Below are 14,362 nucleotides of genomic sequence, written 5' to 3'. Positions count from 1 at the left end.
TTACTATATATGTGAAGCCATAGAAGCACATGTAAAGCTCTAGGATATATGTGATATTGGATGTTTTATAGATGTTTCTGTGTGTGTGTGTTAGTAGTTTATACAAATTGCATATCAGAAATGCAAAGCCTTAAGAATTGGAAATCTATGAAATATTTTCACTGAAATGTAGAATTTTTATTGAAAGGCATTTATCACATTTGAGTGAATTTCTACATATCAGAATGCTTTAAGAGGAAGTGTTTTCACTTTGAGAATATTTGTTTTACATCTAGAGTATTTTATATAGGTTGAAGTTTGCACTGCACATCAGCTATTATAACATTTTTAATGCAAGCATCAACTTGAATTTTGTGAAATAGTTGCACAGTATCTAACAAGATTTTGTGTATTGCCTCACAATGTTAATACTGTAGATTTTAATAAACAACTCAGCTTTATTATATTTTCATTATTACCTTAATATACTCTTAGTTATATATTTGAATAAACCTTACTCAGAAGTAACTGCCATCCAGAAATTTACATTCATACATACATATACCAAAGGCTTTTTCCCCTTACATGGGGGGTAGCCAAAAAGAAAAAGGCATAGAAACCACTCCCACCCATTCCATTTCCTATATATTCCACTCTCCTCCACCCTCCTCCCTCCCTCTTATCTTGGCACCTCCTGGATGACGGGTCATCCCTGCATCCTGTCCACTGCCCTGGGTCAGAAGCAGTGTCGCAAGACACAGCACATCCACAGCAAGGCCGCTTCATAAATTCAGCGACCCCCCCCTCTCTGTCCCCTCATGCAGAAAAGGAGAAGACGGGGAGAAATCCCTTCGGGCTGCGTCAAATTTTTCTCATACATACTTCCTCACCTACCATCCCCCACCCACTCCCACTCATGCATCACATCTATACACAACCCCTCTCCATTCACCCCTATCTTTTGTCCTCTCCCGTCCTTCCTCCACAGACATCCCTTCATCATCGGCTCCACTTGAATTATCTGCAAACCTGACTCCACCATTAAAAAGGTCACTATCAGACTCCTCCACAGGCGCCACTTCTGCTAAATCATTTTCATCTAAAAGAAAGTCATCAACATCTCTGGACAGATTTATCATAAAAACTTCAGCCTCTCAAAAGGAAAATCTCGACAAAGAAGTTACAAGAATTATATCTGCTACAAATTCACCATTTCGTCTTGTTCAGCATCCTCAGTTTCTCAAGATGGTTCAGAGCCTGAGGCCAGGTTATATTCCTCCATCCGGAAAAGATATTGCTGATAAGTACTTGGATCTTGTGTATGAAAAGGAATATAAAGAGTGTGCAGATGACCTGAATAATGAAACTGTATGTCTTTCAATTGATGGGTGGTCTAACATCCATAATGAGCCCATAATATGTGTCATTCTAACAACATCCACTGGTCAGATTTATTTAGTTGACACAATAGACACATCAAGGAAACCTCACACTGCTGAATATCTTCTACAACTTGTACAAAATTCGATCAAGAAGGCTGAACAAGATTTTGGTTGTCACATTGGAAGTGTTGTGACAGACAATGCAGCAAATGTCACCAAGATGAGAAAACTCTTGGAGGAATCGAGTGAACCTGAGCATACCGTCCTCACGGCTTATACCGTTCCTTGCATACTTGTGGCAAGTCTATATAACACTGCTCCTTATATTGATATGCTAAAAATGTCCTTTAGCAATCAGATCGCATATCAGATAGCAACCCCACAATATTTAAAATTTATATAAAAAAAAAAATCTATTTAAATCAAATAAATCTGATTTAAATAAAAATCTATTTTTATAAAAAAAAAAAAAAAAATTGCCAACCCTGGTGTCCACTAACCTCATACAATAATACTTGTTAAGTTCGGCTAAAATTGGCATTTCAAAGCATAACAGTGCATTAAAAATAGTTTCTTATTTCACTACAAAAATTTATATTAACTTATATTGCATTGAATAAGTCAATAGTTGATATATTTGTCCTATATACAATGTTAGGTTTCTACATACATATACATATACCAAGGCTTTTTCCCCCTTACAAGGGAGGTAGCCAAAAAGGGAAAGGCATAAAATCATTTCCACCCATTCCATCCCTGAATACACTCCACACCCATCCACCCTCCATCCTATCTGAGCACCTCCTGGATGACGGGTCATCCCTGCACCTTGTCCACTGCCCTGGGTCACAAGCAGTGTCGCAAGACACAGCACATACACAGCAAGGCCGCTTCATTAAATCGGCGACCCCCCTCCTCTCCGTCCCCCCATTGCATAAAAGGAGAGGACGGGGAGAAATCCCTTCGGGCTGCGTCAAATTTTGCTTACAAATACTACCTCACCCACCACCTCATGCAATCACACCATCATCCATATATAACCATTCTCCATTCACCCCTGTCTTCTGTCCTCTCCCGTCCTTCCTCAACAGATATTCCCCTCTTCCCCAAAGCCCCCTTCACCCCATCCATCCACCTCATCCTAGGATGTCCCCTCATGTTCACTCCCTCCACATCTGCCTTCCATACCTCTTTTACTAGTCTTTCTTCATTCATTCTTTCCATGTGTCCAAACCATCCTAATATTCTTTCATCAACCCTATCTCCCAACTCCCTTTCCACCCCTGTTCTCCTCCTCACCTCCTCATTTCTCACTCTATCTAGCCTAGTAACCCCCATCATACTTCTCAGACACCTCATCTCAAACACATTCAAACTCCTTCTCTCTTCTCTTATGTTCCATGTTTCTGCCCCATACAGTGCTGTTGGCACAATCACTCCTTCATACAGTCTCCTCTTAGCATCCATTCCCAAATGTCTATTCCTCATTACACTCTTTGATCCACCAAGGCATTTACTCGCTTCTCTCAATCTACATTCTACCTCCACCTTCACTCCACCTTTTCCTGCCACATTTGCACCCAAGTATCTAAAACTATCCACTTCCTCCAGTCGCTCTCCCTTAATGCTCACTTCCAGTCTACTGCCACTTTCACCCCTTGTACATCTCATCACCTTACTTTTACCCACATTTATCTTCAGCTTTCTTCTATCACATACTCTCCCAAACTCTGCCACCAGCTTCCTCAATCCCTCCTCTGATCCTGCTACAAGCGCAGTGTCGTCCGCAAACAACAGCTGGCTCACCTCCCATTTTTCTCCATTTTCTTTAATCATCTCCAATCCCTTGCCCACTACCCTTGCATTCACCTCTCGCACCACCCCATCCATGTATAAGTTGAACAGCCAGGGCGACATAACGCATCCTTGACGAAGTCCCACCTTTACCTCGAACCACTCACTCTCTCCATTTCCAATCCTGACACAAGCTCTACTACTCACATAAAAACTCTTGACAGCTCCTAGAAGCTTTCCTCCTATCCCGTATATCTGCATAACCTCCCACAGTGCCTTTCTGTCTACCCTATCATAAGCCTTTTCCAGATCCATAAAAGCCCAAAAAAAAAATCCTTCCCCTTTCCTATAGCTTTCTCACATATCTGTCTTACCACAAAGATCTGATCTACACAACCTCTACCCGTCCTAAATCCACACTGTTCCTCACCAATTACTCCTTCTGTTCCTCTCCTAATCCTCTCAATCAAGATCCTCCCATAAGCCTTCCCAACTACACTTAACAAGCTAATCCCTCTGAAACTATTACATTCACACTTGTCCCCTTTTCCCTTGTAAAGAGGAACTATACAGGCACTCCTCCAGTCCTCCGGCACTCTACTCTCTCTCCAGCAAACATTAAATAACCTCACCAGCCAGTCCACCATCACTGTACCTCCCTTTTTCAGACATTCTGCATGGCATCCATCCAGACCAGGTGCCTTACCTGCTTTCATCATCTTAACAACTGCCTTCACCTCATCCTTCCTTATTTCTCCTCCATTCTCCCCACTCATTACTCTCATTTTCTTCGTATTTCCCACTGCAGCTATCTTTCCCTCCCTATCCTCCTTCACATTTAGCAACTCCCTAAAATATTCTGCCCATCTTCCCCTTACTGCCCTCTCTTCCATTATCATCTCTCCATCTGCACCTTTTACCTTTTCTTCTCTACTTGATTCGCCTCCTCTTCCTCTCTTAAATTCTTTCTAAAACATCTTTTTATTGCTTTCAAAATTTTCTGTCATACTCTTACCCCATTTCACATCTGATCTCCTCTTTGCCTCCTTTACCTTTTGCTTTACATCTCTTTTCTTTTCTTTGTACCTCTCATATGACTCCCTCGTCCTATTTTGTAACCAATCTGTGAAAGCTCGCCTCTTCTCTTCAACAACCTTCTTTGTTTCCTCATCCCACCATTCACTACCCTTTCTTCTATTTCCCCCTGTCCTTCTTGTTCCACACACCATCCTTGCACACTTTATGACTCCCTCCTTGAACCATCCCCATTCCTCCTCCACACCCAGCTCCACTCTATCCTTTACTCCCTCCCACTCCTCCTTCAGCTTCTTTTCGCACTCATTCTCCTTTCCCTTTTCATTCAAAGAGTTCACTCTAAGAACCTCCCTACCTTCTGTCCTTTTCCTCTTTCTCCACCTATCCTCCACTCTCAACTTACCTTCCACCAAAAAATGATCTGATATTCCCCCACCCTCTCCCCTTAGCACATGTACATCCTTAACTCTTCCTATCATAATCCTATTTACCACTACATAATCCATTAGGGCTCTATCTACCACCTTTCCCTCCACCACCCTCTCCCATGTGTACATATGCTTGATTTTCTTCCGAAACACTGTATTTGCTATCATCAACTCTCTTACAAAGGATTACAAAGGCGGAGCATGCCGACAGGAGACCTTTTGATCCATATCTAGGTCGGATGCGAAAAAAATCATATTAATAATAAAACAATAAATAAATACTATAATAATGTAAATAACAAATAAAATACATAAATAAATGCATAGGTATAGTTAAATAATAAACAAACAGGTAAATAGTAAATAATAATAAATTGACATATAACTAATAATAAATGAAAATCAGACAGACAAATGATAACAAAACAAAAACAAATAATATAAGATAAATTATAATCATTACAGCATCTTACTTAGGTATTTATCTAACTGATTCTTAAAGCTTCGAACTGAACTACATTGCACTACCTGTGCAGGAAGTTTATTCCATTCATTTACTACACGGTTGGCAAAGTTGTTTCTACCTACATCCAAATTGAATCTATTTCCGGACAGTTTGAGACCATTGTTTCTTGTCTGATTTTCATTCAATGTGAAAATTTTGTCACTTTTGATGTTGTCAATTCCCTTTAAAATCTTAAAGACCTGTATCAAGTCACCTCTGAGTCTACGCTTTTTTTAGGGAAAACAGATTCATGTGTTTTAGTCGATTTTCGTATGATTTATTTTTGATATTTGGAATCAGTTTTGTGGCTCGCCGTTGTACTTTTTCCAGTCTGTCAATGTCTTTAATGAGATTCAGTGACCATACAGAAACAGCATATTCCAAATGTGGACGAACTAACGATTTATATAGCTTGTTAATGAGTGATGGACTTTTGAAATCAAAAGATCGCGCAATCAGTCCCAGAATCTTATTTGCTTTCTCAGAGGCTGAAATACACTGCTTGGATGATTTGAGATCGTTACTGATAATTACGCCGAGATCTTTTCCACTATCCACTTTTGTTAACGAATTACCAAATAAATTGTAATCGTACTTACTGTTTGTAGGATAAGTTGGGCTCCAGGCAGGCACCACTACCGTGCCTACCCACTGTAGCCGTACCAGCCGCCAGTAGGCGTCACTCATCAATAAAGAATAGACGAACTCCGGTGTATCACTCGCCTATCGTATATGGCGCAGTGACCGGTTCACGACCTACGCACTCAACATGGCCGGACGTCGTCTTCGTCTACCGGCTCAGACCCCACGGTCCAGCCGTGGGTCCCCTCAAGCATCCACAGCCCTGGGGCAAGCTCACCGGCTTCTCTTGGCACAGTCGGAAGCCATCACAGCCCTGCAACGCCAGGTAGCGGCACAGCCCAGACACCACTCATCGGCTCCTCGGTCCTCAGCACCCGAGAAATGTGACCTAAGTATGTCCACGGCAGCTTTCCGATCCTGGAGGCGCTCCATGGAGTACTGGCTGGCCCTCAGCGACTTTGCACCTGCTGAGGCGGTCCTTCATATCCGTCTCCTCTGCACGCCGACCCTACAACGCTCTTTGGACTCTAGATTCACCACGCAGCAATGGGAGGCTCTCTCCATCCAAGGAGCACTGGACGCTATTGGGTGCATGGCCGTGCAGGCGTCCAACCAGGCGGCGGAGTGGTTTCGGTTTTTCTCCGCAGTGCAAGAACCCAGTGAGTCCATAAGTGATTACTTTACTCGTTCCACTCAGTGTGCGGCGGATTGCGAGTTTTCGTGTCCGCAGTGTCAGTGTGTGTGTGTGTGTGTGTATGTGTGTGTGTGTTCCTCTCACGAAGGAACAATAGATATCCCTCACTTTGCTTTTGTGTTAAACATATTGTTTTCTCGGAATTGTGAACACTTAACATTGCTAGTTTTGTTAAATTTACCATATGGTCCATTTAATTGTCTTGGGAGGGGGATGTAGGATAAGTTGGGCTCCAGGCAGGCACCACTACCGTGCCTACCCACTGTATCCACACCAGCCGCCAGTAGGCGTCACTCATCAATAAAGAATAGACGAACTCCGGTGTATCACTCGCCTATCGTATACTGTTATTTTTACCTATGTGCATTACCTTGCATTTACTTGTGTTAAATTTCATTAGCCACTTTTCAGACCATTGCTGTAATTTATCTAAATCTACTTGAATATCTAATTGGTTTGAGTGATCATTTGCCACTCCGCACAGTTTTGTATCATCAGCAAATTTGGGAACAGTAGATTTTAGTCCATGGTCTATATCATTTATATATACTATGAATAGAAGTGGCCCAAGAACGGAACCCTGAGGAACTCCACTTGCAACACTTTTCCATCCAGAAGTTTTTCCATTTAAAACAACTCTCTGTTTTCGACCATTCAACCAATTACTAGTCCAACCTAATAGGCTACCACTTATTCCATGCAAAGCTAATTTAGTAAGTAGTCTTTCGTGTGGGACGGTATCAAAAGCTTTTGCAAAGTCTAGATATATTAAATCTATATTGTTTCTTTTGTCATAATTCGAGATAACTGTGTTGTAGAATTCAAGTAAGTCAGTCACGCAAGAACGTTTCCGTCTGAAACCATACTGGCTATCATTTATCAAACGGTTACTTTCTAAATGATGTTCGATAGCATCTCTGATGATAGTTTCCATTATTTTTCCTACGATTGAAGTCAAACTTATAGGCCTATAGTTATTTGGTTTCTTTTTGTCACCTTTTTTGAATATGGGAGTAACGTTAGCTAGCTTCCATTCTCTTGGGACATCTCCGGATATGATGGATTTCTTGAAAATAATTTCTAATGGAACAACAATCTTATTTTCCATTTCCTTTAAGATTCTTGGATGCCAACCGTCAGGCCCTGGTGTTTTATTAACTTTGAGTTTGTCTATACACCTTTTAATTTTTTCTTTTGTTATATTTACCGTAGTGAGTAAGTTTACCCCAGACTTTTCACAGGTTTCAGTTTGGAATTCACTTTGAGGTGTTTTGTTTACGAATACCGAGCTAAAATAATTGTTTAAGATATTACACATTCCTTCATTTGAATATTCAAGTTGACCGTCAGCAGATAATAGTGGACCAATGTGATTCCTAACAACCTTTTTATCTCTAATGTAACTATAGAATTCTTTGGGATTCTCTTTGGATTTATCAGCGATGTTCATTTCGTATTAACGTTTTCTTTTCCTTATTGTCTTTTTTAAATCTCTCTGTATTGATACATAATTTTCATAGTCATTAGATGCACCCGAGCACTTATATTTCTTATAAGCCTGTCTCTTTTTAGCAATACTTTTTTCAGTTTTGATATATTTGTCCAATATAAAATGTTAGGTTACAAAGAAAGCAATGGCCTCCGCTAGCGGACCCAGGGATCTGGGTGCGCACGTCCTGTGTAATAGTAGTCCTTGATATGTATATACATATATATATATATATATATATGCATATATATAAACATACATATATATATATATACATATATATATATATGTTTCATTAAAAGTGATGGCTAGTTGTGCATTAATAATTTTCTTAAAGGTATTTTCCATATACCTTATTAAGGATTTGTTTTCCTTAGGAAGGAAATTTATGACTTGGCTGTATGTAGTCATATTAGCTAGATCGCGATTTCGGGTTCAAGACCCTTCTTCAGTAGCTATAGGGATAAGAATTAATCCGAAGATTCTAGTAAAATCTAAGTTTTATACTAGAGTTCCTATACTTGCTAATCACTGGGGGAGGTCACCTGGTATTACGGGCAGGGACTAAATGTCACGTGCGCTAGGGAGCCTCCGGGTTTGTGTTGTGGCGGAATGTGGCGTTTTGTCTCGTAGTTGGACGAGTGGCGTTTTGTCTCGTATTGGCGTTTGTGGTGTTATGTCTCATGTTTGTATTTGTAACGGTTTGTCTCATGCTTGGAAGGGCTCTAAGGTCTTCTGCTTGTACATTTAGGTTTGGGCTCAACTCTTTAATATACAACGCTTCTAAAATTGGGAGGCGTCTATCGTCAGTACATAAATCCAAAATCTCGGTGTTTTTCTCTAGTGTCTCTCTTGCTAGTGTTATGCCGTGGGCTTCTCTTAAGTGATTTTTGGGGCCTCCAGATGTCAGGTGGTATGAGAGGCGACGGGATAACCTCATTGTCGTCATGCCAATATAGGTGGATGGGAGGGCTTCACAGTTCCCTCGTGTACATGTGAACCTATAGATGACATGTGATTTCTGAAGTTCCTTTCTCTCTTGTAGGGGGCTGTTTCTAATAAGAAGGTGGCTAGTTTTTTTAGTTTTATAATAAATAACTAGATTTAGTATTTTTTCTGGATTGACTGGTTTAATGTTTCTTTTTATAATTTGTTTCATAATGCGTTCATCTTCTTTATAAGCTGACGAAAAAGTGGATTTATAATATATGTTGATTTTCTCTTTATTTTGTTTATCATTGTTGTTGTTATGCCAGCCGTCCATTATTTTCTTTGAAAATTTATCCCTTTTTCATTGAAGCCGTTATTGATCAGAACTTGAGTGGAACGTTCGATTTCATCATGCACTTGTGTCCATGTGCTGCAGTGAGTTAGTGCTCTTCGAATATAGGCACTGATGGTAGAGTCCTTATATCTTTGAGGGCACTCACTGGATCCATTAAGGCAGTGTCCAGGGTTAGTGGGTTTTGTGTACACTGTTGTATTAAAAGAATTTTCATTTGTTTCACATGCATTAGAGAAAAACTCCTGCCCAAATACACTGACAATATATATATATCTATATATATATATATATATATATATATATATATATATATATATATATATATATATCTATATATATATATATATATATATATATATATATATATATATATAAATATACATACATATATGTTCAACACTGAATGGTTCCCAGTGATTAGAGATATATTTTAACAACCACAGTGCAGTTTAATTATAAGCCATCACAGACGTTGATATCTCTTGATAGCCTAATTGGTAAGTCACTGTCGCACTTGCCATGAGGATGCCGGATTCGAGTCCTTGGCAGTACCACATTTCAATTTCTGCATGTCGACCTTTGATGGCTTAGAATTAAAGTGCATTGTGGTTGTTAATATATACATGATGGCCCTTTATTTCCAAGATTAAAGAATGGAATATGTGGTTGAACGAGACTTATTTGTTGATGTAGGCTTGTGCCACACAACTACCCCTCCAATAGAAAAAATGTCTTCATTGTTTATTGCTTTATTTACTTTGTTTCTTTTGTTCATTCTTCCTCTTTGCAATTCTTCTTATCCAAACATTTTTAAACTTATCTTTATCTGCCACCTTCCATCTGGTTAGCTCATTCACTATGTGCACTGGTGGCACCGTTGGGGGTTCGAATCCTGCACTTTTCTCCAGTTCCTAGTAATGACTGTTACCTGCCCCAAAAATTAAAGGGCATAGGGCAAAGTTGACGGGTTCGGTCGCAGCTACTCAACCCTTCCTAGCGTGGGCTCATCACCTTACATCTGTAGTAGTTTTAGTTCGGAACAACGGCAGGACAAATGAAAATCAACACAAAATATCTAATCTCTTTCTTTTGGTAATTAGCCACAAGGTGCGACACTAGAAGTGTCACATGAGAAATATAGGTGAAGCTCGGACTAAGGCCACAGCTTAGTGGAGCTTATGGTTGTAGCTGGACGTGGAGCCTAACGTCAGCGAGGCGGTAGCAGATGATGACGGCGAGGCTCGATGGGACAGCTAGAAGTCTGGACGAGGAGATGTAGCTTGTGCGCTGGTCGGTCTGGTGGGTACTGTTCTGGATTCTGGATTCCAAGAAAAGACCACCTCGCTTGCGCGGGATCGGGTTTTGTGGGAGGGGAAAAATGTCTGTTAGAAAATGAGAAGATAGTAGTATATAAAAGAGGGCTATTGCCACCGGGCGAATTGCGAGCGATTAGGGGCTAGATTGTTGTCATGGCTTAGGAGGATTGGACCAGGAGCTTGGAGGGAAGCGCCTGACGCCGGAGGTTAGGATTACCAACGGGGTTAGGATCACCAACTAAAGTTTAGAAAATGGTAGGAGGCGTAGTAGTAGAGAAAGGTGGAAAAACGGAAAAATCTTTAGTGGGAGGTAAACTGAAATGAGAAGATGTAGTAGAAGAGAAAGTTAGAAAGGAAGCGAATTTTAGTCGAAGAAAAAGTAAGTGTATATGTTTGTGCGTGATTTGTGGCTCTGTTCGTGAGAGGTGTATGTGTGTATCTTACGAGAAGTGAGTTGATTTCACTTTCCGCGTGTAGAGGGCGAACCTGATAAGCCACAGGTGGGGCGAGCGTTGTCTGTTTATCCCCAGACTGGGTTTGAAGTCCTTTTAGAGCTGATCAAGGGGCGGTGCGAGGGGGGGCAGACGGGCGGTGTACACCCGCCTGCCGACGTCAACGAAAGATCAGTGACCAGAACGGGAGCGGCAAGGAGATAACTCCCCGCCGCCACCGCTGGCGAGGGCGAACCTGATAAGCCACAGGTGGGGCGAGCGTTGTCTGTTTATCCCCAGACTGGGTTTGAAGTCCTTTTAGAGCTGATCAAGGGGCGGTGCGAGGGGGGGCAGACGGGCGGTGTACACCCGCCTGCCGACGTCAACGAGAGATCAGTGACCAGAACGGGAGCGGCAAGGAGATAACTCCTCGCCGCCACCGCTGGCGAGCGCGAACCTGATGAGCCACAGGTGGGGCGAGCGTTGTCTGTTTATCCCCAGACTGGGTTTGGAATTCGGAAGAGTAGATTCAGTGGCGATGCGAGGGAGGGGCAGACGGGCGGGTGTTGTATGGTCTCTTTCCTTCCAATCACAACTCTGAAACAGATAATTACGCGATTGGGAATTGTGTGTAAATGTCAGAAGTGTAAACTCGCTCACCAGCGTCAGCGAGAGGCCAGCGTTTGGTTGCGGGCCGGTCGGACAGAAAGGTGTCCCAAGTCTCTCCGTCAACCAGCCCGCGGTCAGATTGGGGGTACTGAGAGAGACGAATGGGCCTCTGCTTTGCTAGCAAGAAAGTGTGCATGTGCCTCTTTTCTTCCAAGCACTACTCTGAAAACAGAGATTTACGTGACTTGGGAAATGTGTGTGTGTATTTGTATTGGTGTAAACCCGCCTGCCGACGTCAGCGTAGAGGTCGGCCATGCCAGACCGGCGGCAGCTAGGAGATGTATCTCCCAGCCACCACCGGCCGGCGATGATACTTGGAGCTTGTAGAGAGAGCTGGTCGAAGAGACGTCCGACCTCTAGGAGCGGTGTGTTGAGCGCTGCCCATCTCGGCGAAACGCCGACCTTTTAAAGGAGGCTGGCGGGAACGTGAGGAGCTTTCCAAGTTCCTGATTGGCTGACCGCTGGCTGGCAGGGACACCCTTGCGAACTACGCTTGCCAATTACAGGAACTTGGAAAGGCTAGCTCCGAAGATTTCTTTGATTAGTGTGTGACGGGTCGTAGGATGCATCACGTCACTACACATCCATTACATACTAACCTGACCCAAACATTTCTTTAATCTCGCAGATACTCCTTTAATTTACCAGTTTTGCCCTTTTGAAGGATACAGACCCCAAATCAAACGGGACCTCTATTTTTCAATTCCCAATACTTGTTCCAAAAATCCCCGTCATATTCTATTTTCATGGGCTGTACGTCATTTCAATTGTAACATTTCTAAATACTAATTATTCTAGAAAAGTAATTGTGGCTAACTTCTCGTTATCGTAATAAACTTCCGTCCAATTTATGTTAGATTTTCCGCACAGCATTTCCATTTCTATTTTATATTTTTCTACCGCCGATTTATGAATATCGCTCTCATGGGAGGTTGAGATAAATTGTAGACAATCCCGGAATTCTGTTTGTACGAAGACCAATGGTACGAAGATCTAATCAAGGTCTAAATATACAGGTCAGACCGTTTACATTCTTCTGCGCAGCTTCTGACGTCATTTGGCTGAGTCCATTTTCTCTTTGTGATACACTGAAGAAAACTGTGAAACGCCAAGGAAGACAGAAACTATAATGTTTTATATATTATATATATATTATATGTTCATATATATAGACAGGAACTATAATATTTTATATATATTTTATATAATATTTGTCAGAATATAACTAATTGAGTGGAGCGGTGCGAGCGAAGGCGACGTCATTTTCGAACGACGGACCAGCTTCAACTGACAGCTAGTGGTGGGCAGCTACCGGTAAAGTTACCGGTTTTATCGGTAACAGCCTTGACGGTAGCTTACCGGCAATAATTCTGCTACCGTTAAGGTTCCGTTAACCGATAAGCTATACCAAACACTCGTGGAGCGGTAAGCACGTCTCGGCTTGGTGGTACTGAGTGACGGTAGTGGTGGGCAGCTACCGGTAGTTAAGGGTTTTATCGGTAACAACCTTGACGGTAGCTTACCAGCAAAAAATCTGCTACCGTTTAGGCTCCGTTAACCGATAAGCTATCCCATAATACTCAGAGAGCGGTAAGCACGTTTCGGCTTGGTGGTACTGAGTGACAGTACTGACGGCCCTACGTAGGATGAAAATTAACAGGAACGTATTCAACGTGCTAGATCGTCGTGCTCCCTTCTCGGCCCACAGATGCACAGTACGAAATGTACGTATTCGAATATGAAAATTAACAGACGTGCTAGATCGTTTTGTTCGCATCTCGGCCCGCAGAGGTTCAGTGCAAAATGTATGTATTCGATTAGTCAGCCTATGTGATCTAGAAATGAAGAGGTGGTCAAACTACTCGAAAACTTTTCAGTCTGCCTGGTTAAAGGATCCCCTGTTTAAAAAATAGTTAGCGGAAGTGAAAGAGGATGGAAATAAGGCACGTTGTAAAGTTTGTAGAACGGACATGAAAGCTCACAGAACGGGGAGATTGGAGAGACACTGTTTCCACACTTACCAATCTTCATATTTAACTTTATGTACGCAGTTGCTCATGAAAGACACCATCTGCATGTTACAATCTATTTGTACTGTACTTGTATTGGAGTTAATCACAAACAAGTTCACAAATACACTTGTCAGACTCGCACGAGTGATGACTGACAAGGATATATATATAAGCTATGGGTTGGGGCAGGGAATACAGTACACCACAACAGACTCACGGAAAGCAGAGACAAGAACAAGCGGGCAGAGACGATCAAAGATTCTGGTGGATTAACACTGTGCCCATTGAAGTGGCCTCTACGACGCAAGGTAACGTGTTATTCAAAAATCATATTTTGTTAGTGATGCGCATGTAATTATTATTCGCGCAGTCTTAAGTAACTAATATTTGCGAGCCTTACCCTAGATTGGTGGAGGTGGCGCGCGCTGGCGATTCCGGTGGGCATGTATCCAAATGGATACACAGAATAAAAAATTAAAATAAAATATATGCGTGTGTTTTTTGTCCATTTAAAGGTACTATAATATAAATATAGGGATCGTAGAGTCCTGCTAATACAAAATTAACGTAATTCCAATATAAAAAATGACAACTATGAACAATTGAAAAAAACTTTGACAGAAATTCAAAGGGTTGAGATTATGTGTTCCTGAGCCTATAAGAGGAACTTGGTAAAAAAAGAAAAAAAAAACATTATGAAAATGACCTACATATGTCAATTCATCTCACACAAAACCTTTAAAACCTCAATTGTACAAAAA

Source organism: Oratosquilla oratoria, chromosome 6, assembly GCF_046742065.1.
Source record: "Oratosquilla oratoria isolate Oo_2021 chromosome 6, ASM4674206v1, whole genome shotgun sequence".
In the NCBI taxonomy this organism is placed as follows: Eukaryota; Metazoa; Arthropoda; class Malacostraca; order Stomatopoda; family Squillidae; genus Oratosquilla; species Oratosquilla oratoria.
Note: the sequence above shows the minus strand (reverse complement) of the source record.